The following is an 11,787-nucleotide window of genomic DNA, read 5'->3' on the forward strand; positions in this document are numbered from 1 at the left end:
CATACCTCACCTGAAATACTAGCTGCCTCCATGACAGGTCCATTCCCTGCCTCCATCCCAGTGTTCTTCCAAAGCCAGGGTGACCCCTTCAGAACACACATCTAATAGAGGGAGGGCTTAAAACCTTTCCAGTTTTGTCACTGAAATCTGTATCTGGCCCAGAAAAGTGGTTTCCAAACTTTGGGGTACCTACAAATTACCTTTTTCAGTGGGGATGGGACCACAAATATTATAAGTACCCCAGGGGATTTTGCTGCAGCCAGCCCTTTCTTCATACTTAGAGAAAAAAGCAAACAGCCTAGAAGCTTCTACATGATCTGGTCCCTACCCAGCTCACCTTTCTTCCTTTAGCTGGCTTTCTCTTATGTTCTTGAACTGTGTGCCCCTTGCTCCTCAGGGCCTTTGCATACGCTATTTTTTTTTTTTTTTTAATTTCTGGAATGCTCCACTCCCTTCTTCTCTTTGCCTGGCTAACTCTTACTCATCCATAGAACTCAGTAAAATATCACTTCCTGAAAGTGGCCTTCTTTGGTTCTTAAGCTAAATTAATTCCCCTTGTTCTATATGCTTTAACTGACCCTGATAGCAACTTGCAAATATGCACCTATTTATGGCATTGTTGGTTCAGTGTCCCTGTCTTCCCCTAAACTGTAAGCTTCTTGAGTGCAGAAACCCTACATTTCCTCTCAGCACAGTGCCTGGAACAACAACAAAAAGACTTAATGAATATTTGTTGAGTGAAATGAATGAGTATTAAAAGATTAAGCTGGGGTGGCTGGGTGCTCAGTCAGCTAAGCCATCAGATTCTTGATCTCTGCTCAGGTCGTGATCTCACGGTTCATGAGACTGAGCCCCACATGGAGCTCTGCACTGACAGCTTGGAGCCTGCTTGGGATTCTCTCTCTCCCTCTCAAAGTAAATAAACATAAAAAAAATTGGGGCACCGGGGTAGCTCAGTCCATTAAGTGTTGGACTTCAGCTCAGGGCATGATCTTGCACCCCGTGAGTTCGAGCCCCACATCAGGCTCTGTGCTCACACCTCAGAGCACGAAGCCTGCTTCGGATTCTGTGTCTCCCCCCCTCTCTCCCCTCCCCCACTCAATCTCTCAATCAATAAATGTTACAAAAATTAAAAAAAAAAAAAACATTAAGCCAAAGGAAGCACATTCTGACTAGACAATGGACTCTAGGCAGAAAGACCACCCCCCCCCCCTGCCCAGGTCATCCCCTGTCGCTCCAAGACAGGGATCCTCTTGCCCCCACCCCATAAAGATGGTGCCACCCAATTGCTGTTACTCTTGATCAACCTTATGTTGTCTCTAGGGCGGTTGGGTTGGGTTGGATTGGGTTGGGATTTTGCTTTCCCAGTGCATGTTTTGCCTACCCAAAAAGAGTATAAGCCACTTGAGAAAAGAGATAAGATCCTATTTCTTTGTGCTTTCCCAGTACCTAGCACTTCACCCTGCACATAGCAGGTACTCAGTCAAGGCCTCGGGATACTGAAGACTCTAGAATTTCTTCTCTCAAGATCTCAGAACACGGGGAAAGCATCTCCCCACGTGGGATGATAGATGTCAATAACTGTCACAGAGCACCTTGGCTAGGCCCTTCCCATTCCAGAGACGAGGGGACTGAGGTGCAGCAAAGCTGAGCTGACTCGCCCAACGTCACAGGGTTCACGCAGGCAAGAACTGGGATTCAAACTCAGGTCCGTCTGTCTCCCAAATACAAGGGACAGGGCCCGAAGGGGCTGGGCTCCCAGCACTCTAGGTGTCTCCTCCAGATGCCCCTGAGATTATCACCTCGGTTCCCCAGGGGCCAAATGCCCCAGGGGTTATAAGAATTCATCATGAGGGGCCCTGAGGAGCCCTCAGATTTCCCCTTCTCAGGTAAGCGGGGGTTAAATAATCCTGCACTCACTCTCCATTATGTTTTTGACTACCTGTGGTAGGTGCTGGGGATACAGAAATGAACCTGCCTTTAAGGAACTTAGAGTTCCTCGCAGAAAATAAAACTGTCTTTTGTTATGAGTCCCTAGAGTAGGCCCTTGCTAAGACCATTCACCATGGAAACAGGGATCAGGGGTCTGTCTCAAATGCTGCCTCAGTTTCCCAATGTAGAAGGAGCCTGCAGATAGAACCTAGTAGATGATTAGGGAACTTCTGTCCCTGGGATCCAATAGTGAATTTGGCCCCTTGGTAGGAAGGAAATCAACCTTGGAGGAGAGCTGGACATTTAACCTATTAGCCTGACAGGTTGGCAGCGCTACTGGACTTTAAGCAGAAGCATCAGGGGAGAAGAATGAGGATGGCGAACAACGTTGCTAAGGACTATGGGAGTTGCAACTCCCATTTGGAATCATGAGAAATGCCCTGGCCAGTACCTGGACCAGGAGACAGAACAAGCTTCCTCCCCGATCAGCGGGCACTCCTGAACTGATAGCACCCGTTGCTGCCACACCCCTCTGGCTCACCCGGGCCTAGGCCCTCCAAAGTTAGCATAACCTAGGGGCACCTGGTCAGTAAAGCAGATGACTTTTGATCTCAGGGTTGTGAGTTCAAGCCCCATGTTGCGTGTTGGGATTACTTAAAAATAAATTTAAAAATAATAATAATACAAATTTAAAAAGATAAGGTTAGCATTCCTGAGGAACAGACAGGGCACCCTTACTTCCAAACTCTCACCCAGAATTTCTTATGCAGTAGAAATCCTCAGATCCACAGACAGGATTCCAGAGGCTCTGGTCAGTTCCAGTCTATGGTGGAGGAGCACTTAAGTGGTCTTGCTGGCCTCCAAAGAGTGCCTGGGGTGGAAATAGTCCAATTGTGCCTAAATATAGCCTCCGGCAGAAAATAATATAGAACAAGGGAAAAGTGAGCTGATAAGCCCAAGCAATAGATATTTACTAGATATTTATCAAAGGAAATGTACGTTCTTTAAGTCTTTTGTCAATTACCAAGGGTGATTTGTACATAAGGCACCTTGTTTCTATTCCATCCAGCAAGAACTTATTGAGCATATTGAAAGGTTATGAGGCTAACACAGTGCAAGGTACTGTGGGGACTGCACAAAAAAAAAATAAGAAAACAGGACAGGAAGTGAGACAATCTGGGTCCTACGATCAGCTCTATCCTGGTGTGTTGTTGGATGAGTCATTTTCCCTCTGGACCTTCGTGTCCTTATCTGGGAAACAGGACTTGGACTTCTGTTCTCTAAGGTCTCTTTCAGTTCTGACATTCTGTGAATTCCAAATTAGATGTGATGGCAGATGTGACCACATCAAGCATAAAGCTGGACTTCAAAGTTTGGGCTGGACCTTCATTCCCTGAGATGCTTTAAGTCCTGCCCTTGGGCTGTTTACAATGTGTTCCAGGGGCAGAAGAGTTTATTTCAGGGCAAACAATTCATGTGCCCTGAGGCACAAAGCAAAGGCGTCACTGAGGACCCAGTTGTGCAGAATATAATGAAAACTGCCCCCAGGATGCCTGAGTTTGGCTCAGGTCTCTCTGTGTGACCCTGAATAAGTCCCTTCCTCTCTCTGGGCCTCTGCTTGTGTATCTGTAGGATTAGAGGGTTGGGCTGGATTCCCTTCCTTCCAGCTAGAGACTTTTCTGGATGGTCCAACAAGGTGAAGTTGAGAAGGAAGGATGGAAAAGGAGTTCCTTCTTCCTGCCCTTCCTTCCTCTCCCCTAGGGCCCTCTTCTCTGGGCTTAGGGCTGAAGGGAACTGCTTTCAGGCCAGCATCCAGGAAGAGTCATCTTGACTGAGATGTTTTGGAGGAAGAGTGACAGGTGCCTGGCAAGCTGCCATTCCTCTGCCAGTTTCCTCATCGGTAAAATGGTATGATTGGATGGCTAACTTCCGAGGATTTTTCCAGCTCTGCGAGCCAACAATTCTACAGTTGTAGCTCACAAAAACAAAACCAAAACCAAGAAGGCCTGGCTGGAGGTGAGAGCCTCAGTCATTCACTTGAGTGTTACCTGGCCCTCAACACTGTCTGTCCCTTCCTACGCCACCCAGCTCCTGCCTTCCTGGACCAGAGATCAGGAGCAGGTCCCTGTCTCCATACTCAGTAACGACCAAGCCAGCATCATGGCTCATAGATTAAGGTATGAATTTGTTTTTGTTTTTTTTTTTAAGCTTATTTATTTATTGTGAGAGAGACAGAGACAGCGTGAGTGGGTGAAGGGCAGAGAGAGAGGGAGAGAGGGAGAATCCCAAGCAGACTCCGCATGGTCAGCACGCAGAGGCTGACGTGGGACTCAAACTCACAAAACCACAAGATCATGACCTGAGCCGAAATCAAGAGTCAGACACTTAGCTGACTGAGCCACTCAGGCCCCATGAATTTGCTTAAAATAGACTGTTCTGGGGGCGCGTGGGTGGCTCGGTCAATCGTCCAACTTCAGCTCAGATCATGATCTCGTGGCTCATGAGTTCAAGCCTGGCATTGGGCTCTCTCCTGTCAGCACAGAGTCCACTTCAGATCCTCTGTCCTCCCTTTCTGCCGCTAACCCCTCTCAAAATGAATAAACATTAAAAAAAAATAGACTGCTCTGGGCGCAGCTACCACAATTTGTCATGGTGCATTCACACACACACACACACACAAAGAGAACGAGCAGAGGGGCGCCTGGGTGGCTCAGTGGGTTAAGCGTTTGACTCTTGATCTCTGCTCAGGTCATGACCTCATGGTTTGTGAGATCAAGTTCTGTGTCGGGCTCTGTGCTCACAGCACAGAGCCGGCTTGGGATTCTCTCTCTGCCTCTCTCTCTCTCTCTCTCTCTCAAAATAAATAAACTTAAAAAGAGTGGGGGGGGGGGTGGAGAGAGCAGCTTCTCTGCCAGTCCTCTGGTTACATCTACCAAGAGCCTCCCACAGCAGCCAGGTAGGTACCTGCTAAGGGACAGCAGGTGACCAGAAGGCCTAGCACAGAAGACAATGCTTCTTAGCCCAGATCCCCCCAGGAGCCTGGAGCGATTCACACAGAACCTTCTTACCCCTCTAACAGCAAGAAGAGCAGGAGGTCCAGGGGGATGGCTGAAAAGGAAGCCTATCCTCTCCCCCACATCCCTGCTGGGACCTGGAAATGAGGCCCGGGATTTCCTGGACTATACAGGGCTCCTCTCTGCCTGCTCAAGAGTCGAGGCCACATGAACACAAGACTGGAAGCGACAGCTGTGGTCAGTCACCTCCCACATGTCCGCAGGTTCCTCCAGAAGCTCTTCTCTGGGCAGAGCATGGGTGTTTGGGAGGGAACAGAGTATGCAAATGTGCCTGCCCTCTCAGAACTTTATGATCCTTTGGAAACAACAGAGCCCCAGAAAACAAGATGGAACAGTGGGGAAGGAGGGAGTCTGGGAGACACAGGTCAGGTTGGCCTAGAAGCTCACGCAAATCATCTGCTCTCTCTGAGCCTCAGTTTCCCCTCTGTGATTGGAGGGTTGGACCCTCTAATTCTGGAAGACCCTCTTGGCCCAAAGGTCATAAAACAAAAGAGAACAAACATGGACTTACATGCTACGTGGAGGGGCAAGGACTATCACCACTCAAAACCCGGCCTAATTGCCTTCCCTCCAGCAAACAGTCTTCAGGTGACATACGTTTCGCCCCCCCTTTTTGTAAATATTTGTCAAGCGACTTCCTTTTTGAAGGGCCTTGTCTCCTATGTTCTCGTTCTCACAACTCTACAAGGTCGATGTTATGAACTCCATCTTCTAGACAAGGAGAGGAGGACCGGGGAGGTTGAGCAACCAGTACGTGGCAGGCCAGGGCACAACCCAGGCTCTCTGGGTACAGCACCAGGTGAGGTCTCCCCAGCTTTGAGGGGGTCTTCCCCAAACGGGCAGAGACAGCTCTGTCATCTTTCTCCAGGAAACTCCTTGAGGACCCAGGACCTCCGCAGGAAATCCTTGATTCATATGTCTGGAAGGCACATTCCATCATCCTTAAGCAGCAGGGTCTCTGGCACGTCCATCCTGCCTGGCAGACAGAGCAGCAGACAACAGACTTTCCCTGTACCATTCGGTGTCATCCTCTGACCCATAGGTGGGTGTGATTGTTATTAGCTCACTTTTAAGATGAGGTTCAGGAGGGCCGCCTGAGTGGCTAAGTTGGTTGAGCATCCGACTCTTGGTTTTGGTTCAGGGCATGATCCCAAGGCTCCTGGGATCAAGCCCCGCATCGGGCTCCATGTTGAGCGTGGAGCCCGCTTAAGAGTCTCTCTCACTCTCGCCTACTCTCTATCTAAAAAAAAAAAAAAAAAAAAAAAAAAAGATGAAGTTCAAGAGACTTAACAAACCTGCCAAAAGCCACAAACCCAGTAAGTGAAGATGGCTCCCTGCCCCAGACCCCTGTCTCTACACTCAGCAACGGCCACGCCTGGGGAAAGCTAGCGTCATGGCTCCTACGACAAGCTAGGCATTTGTTTAAAAACAAAGACTATTCTGGGGCGCCTGGGTAGCTCAGTTGGTTAAACGTCTGGGTCTTGATCTTGGCTCAGGTCATCTCACTCAGGTCATGATCACTCAGGTCATGATCTCACTTGATCTTGGCTCAGGTCATGCGTGATCTGACAGTAGGGAGCCTGCTTGGCCTGCACGGACAGTGCTGGGATTCTGTCTCTCCCTCTCTCTGCCCCTCCCTCGCTTGCTCGTGCTCTCTCTCTAAAAATAAATAAATAAACTTAAAAAAATAAAATAAAGTAAAAACAAAGGCTATTCTGGGTGCAGCTATTGCCCAGGTTAGTGGAGCCCAGAGCTTGCTTGTTTTAACCACTGGATTCCACCCCAAGGACGGAGTACAAAGACCCAGTTGGCCACTTCCTAGCCATGAACTTGGAAACGTACTTAAAACTCTTCGAATCTGTTTTATCACCTCTAAAGATGGACAACATCGTCCTCACTGCGTCCTTGGGGCCTGACACCCAGTACTTGTGTGAAAGGTTGGCCGGCTAGGCTCCAGGTAACCCCCCCCCCCCAACCTCGGTGTTACCACTCCAGGGTTCTGAGGTGGTTGATAGGCTACTGGCCACTCCCATTCCCTGGGCAAGGTACTCACCTTCCTCACCGGAAATGACTCCTTCCCCACCCTCTCTCACCTTGCTGTTTCTGGCTCCTGAGCTCCCCATTTCACACTCCCAGGCTTTATAGAATTGCCCTGGGGATGGGTGGGGGTGCAAGCCCAGATATCCTCCCCCAAGTCTGTTTCCCTGCTCCAGGAAACCTGCAGGAGCAAGGACTCCAGGCGAGGGTAGCCAGAATTAGCAAATAAAAATACATACAGGATGCCCAGTTATATTTGAATTTCAGATAAAGAAAGAATAATTTTGTATACTTATTATATTAAGTTCATAACTTTTTAAAACGTATTTGTTTTTATACTTATATTAAAAGATTATTCCTTATCTGAAATTCAAATTTAAGTGGGTGTCTTTTATTTTATCTGGCATCCACGCCCCAGATCCCCTTGGAAGACTGACCTTAATGGCGGATAGCCCAGGAAATGGCTTTTATCAGTTTTTAAGCACTTTTAAGTACAATTTGCATAACATAACAGTCACCCATGTTCGGTGTACAAGTCAATATTTGCTAGTAAATTTACCACGTTGTACAACCATCACAAAAATCCAGCTTTAAAATATTGTCATCACCCCAATAAGTACCCACTTACAATGAATTCCCAGGACTGTGCCCACAAATTGCTTTTTTAAACATTTAATAAATCGTTTTTTCTCCTGTATAAAGCCACAAATTCTTTTTTCTTTTTTTAAGTTTTTAAAATTTATTTTGGGAGAGACAGAGTGTGAGCAGGGGAGGGACAGAGAGAGAGGCAGAAAGAGGGAATCCCAAGCAGGCTTCTCGCTGTCAGCACAGAGCTGAAATCAAGGGTCCCACGCTTCACCAACAGAGCCACCCAAGCGCCCTTCGATTATTATTTTCTTAGGATAAATTCTTAGAAGTGGAGTTGTTTTGTCAAAGGGTCTACACATTTTTAAGGCTTTGGATAGTATTTTCCGACCCAGTAAGGGACACTACCATGGGACCCATTGTCCAAGTCAGAAGCGTCAGGTAGGGGGTTCAGTACAAGAGATGACTGACGGCTGAAGGCTGACGTGGGAGTGGCAGTGTATAGGTGATAGGGGGAACAAGCGGGGGGGGGGGGGGGGGGCGGTGCAGAAGAGAGAAGCTACCAGGCATTGAAGACTGTCAGGTACTGGGGATACTGGGGAGACACCATGTAGGACTTCCTTGGAAACCAGAGGAATACTCTTGCCCCCCCCCCCCAGCCACAGGTGCTGGAGGCAGCACACTTCAGGAACTCCTTCCCTGCCACCCCGTTCCTCTTGAAGCTCCTCCAAGCAAGCTGGATGCCAGCTCTCCAAGATCCAGCCAGCTGCAGCCTGCCCAGAGTCCTGCCCACCCCCACAGCTCTGAGTGGGTCAGTCTGGCTTCCAAAGGCGGACCCTGGCACCCCACCAGGGGTCCAGCCTCCTTTCCCCTCCCCCTCCCCCAACCTTGGAGGAAGACCAACTGGGAGAGGCTAGAGCAGGTGGGTGTCGGATTGGGGGCGTAGATCTTGAGATGACTCATAAGGCCACCCTCCACCCGACGGGAGAAAGGGGCTGGGGGATGAATGGATTGCAAACCAGAGGGAGGGGCTGAGGAGATGAGCTTTGGTGCCTTGATTCGCCCGCGTCAGTTTCTTCAACATCTGCAGTGCGTGGGGTTGAGCGATCCCACTGGGGGGTTGTAGGGGGTAGGGCTGGGAGGCTGGCTGACGTTTGCTTCCCGCCTGCTGGGTAGGCCGAGCAGTTCATGAATGACTCACCTCATTGTCAGGCTGATTCACTGCTCTCCTGGGGACTTGGAGGGCGGGGGGGAGGCTGCAGCAGCCCCCTCTGTGCGACTCAGACTGTCGCACACACACGCACACGGGCGCGCACACGGGCGCACACGGGCGCACACGCGCGCGCGCGCGGGGGCGGGGCTCCAGCGGGTCCACTTACCTGCTGGGGTCAGTGCCCCCATAGATGGGTTTCTGGGATAAGACGGAGGGGGATGCACACCACTTGGTCTGTGGAGAACAAGTCTTGAGGTTTCTGTCTAATCTACCCATGGCTATTTACATTCAAATTAATTAAAATTAAATACAAAAAACTTCAGTTCCTCAGTTTCACTAGCCACATTCCAAGTGCTCAAAGCCTCAGGTTACTAGTGGCTACTCCGTCGCACAGAGTGGATAGGAAACACCTCCATCAACACAGAATGGTCTGTCAGTAGCGCTGGTCTGCACAACCTTCACGCACACAAAGCCACACAAACAGATCAGCCCTCCCCCCAGCCCAGACACTCAGCACCCCCACCCACTATGCAGCACGCAACAGTCATTTAATTCCATACACACGCTCACACAGCACCCACCTGCCAACGTGGCCACGCGAGACTCACAATGTCCATACCAAGGAAAATCTAAACATAAACACACACACACACACACATCAGCACACCGATTCACATACAACTGTTGGTACAATAAAAATACAAGTTAGGGGAAAATGCATTTGCAAACATGCTGAAATAGATACAAACTCAAACCATGTGGTTCTCATAACAAATCTCAGCACATGTTTGCCAACTCAAGTAGGGGGGAAGGGAACCCACATTGTTGAGTCCCTGCCAACGTGCCAGGCATGGAGTTAGCCATTTCAATGCGTTAATTCAGTTAATCTCACAGCAACTTTGCAAGGAAGGTATATTGTCCCATTTTTATAGATGAGGCACCTAAGTTTCAGAGAAGAAAAGTAACTTAACGCAAACTGTCACACAGCCAGTTAGCAACAGCGTCAAATACAAACCAAGATTTGTTTAACTTCATAGTCAATGCAGCATGCTGTCTGCAAACACACATGCACTGGCATTGGTGCACGTACACACACACACACACACACACACACACACACACACTCAAGGTGCGTCCTCCTTTGTACCTAAGAAGGTGAGTCTCCTCATCCAGCAACTGCAGGATTTGGGGAAGTAAGCAGATTCATTTATACTCCCTCTTGACAAATGGCACTAAGTCATTCAACAAACACTTGCTAAGTGTCTTCGGTGTTCAAGTCCTATTCCAAGTACCAGTTCACAAAAGGAACGCCACAGTTGTCGCCCCGAAGGAGTTTGAAATCCAGCAGAGAGGTGTGAGGGAAGCCTAAAGACAATACAAGGTATATAAGAGACCCAAGCCATAATGGAAGTAGGCCAAAAATGCAGGGAACCAAAGAGAAGGTAAGCTCTCTTACCTTCTCGGTAAGATCTCCTGGGGCAGTAAGGAAGGCTTCTTAGAGGAGGCAGCCTGTGAGCCAGGGCATGAAGAACGAGTGGGGTGGAGAAGGATTGGTATTGGTTAGGAGATTGGTTGAGAGATGAGCTAGGGCAGGGAGGCACACACCAGGGCATTGCAGGCCCTGGGGATTTTATATGTCATCCCTCAGCAACTGAGAGGACTGAAATTTTTTTATGATGGAAAATAGTATCCCATTGGCATGTTAGAAAGAATGGACAGAGGGAAGAGAGCTTGGACTAGGGAGACCATGCAGGAAGCTACCACCGTAGCTCAGGTGGGAGTTTGTAAGGACTGATGTACATACAGTCGGAAGGCATCTGGACAAGGTGAGGGATAGACGGGGGTGGGGGAGTTGGGGGTGTATCCTAGTCCCAAGAAAGAGCAAGGAAACAGGTTTCTGACCCCTGAAAATGTGATCAAAGCCATGGATTCTCGCTCAGAACAGGGCATATAGGCATAGGTGCACAGTTTTTGCGCATAATTATAATTATAGGGGGCTTATATTCCCTGAAGCCCCAGGTTAAGAACCCCGTTCCTTGGAATTCTAACAGGCAGAACGACATAGTGGTTAAACCTGTGTGGAATCAGACTGCCTGCTTCCTCATCTCAGCTCCACCACCTATTAACTATAGGAGCTTGGGCAAGACATTGAGCTTTTCCTCCTCTGGAAGGCAGAAGTAGTCCTAGCACCTATGTCAAGGCTTGTTACAATGATCAAGTGAGCCAGTACATGGAAAGTTCCAGAATAGTGCTCAGGAAGTACTGGCTGTTATAACGGGTTACATCAGAGTGCTGTTAAGACCCTCTCACTACACTCACTCCTTTTTGTACCCCACTTCATAGCTGGGGGGCTGGTGTCTTCTCGTGTGGCCCTCTGGCCCAAGTCCGGGCAGCCCACTTTGCCCTTTCCCGGAACCCACCCCTTCCTTTTTGGCCTGAGTCTCCATTATCCTCAAGGCTGGTTCTTAGAGTGAACACTAACCTCTCTTCTAGGAGGAGGGAGAAAAGGATCGAGGTCCCATCACCATGGAGACCCAATCCTTGCTTTTCCCTTAAGATGACATTTGATTTGGGGGAAGGGAGACGCTTCAGTATGGGGGGTCCTTCCCAACTGTAAAATCGCAGACCACGTCCTCACTGTGTCCTGCCATCTCCTCTCTAAAATGTCACAGGTCCACATTTTCCCTTTGCTCCAACCACCTATCCCCAACTCCATCCAGGTTCTAACAAGAGGTGGGGCAGTAGATGGCCAAGTTCATTTAACTTAGAAAAGTGATGGAGGAGAAAATAGGATTTCCCATCAGAAGATCCACCACTAAGTGACTGTGTGACCCTCAGGGGGTCTCTTATCCCCTGGACCTCAGTTTCCTAACCTGTAAAATAATACTGGCCCCTCACTCTTCATGGGATCTTTGTGGAGACAAAATGAGCTCGTGACTAATACTG

Source organism: Prionailurus bengalensis, chromosome E1 (assembly GCF_016509475.1).
Source record: "Prionailurus bengalensis isolate Pbe53 chromosome E1, Fcat_Pben_1.1_paternal_pri, whole genome shotgun sequence".
NCBI classification, from domain to species: Eukaryota; Metazoa; Chordata; class Mammalia; order Carnivora; family Felidae; genus Prionailurus; species Prionailurus bengalensis.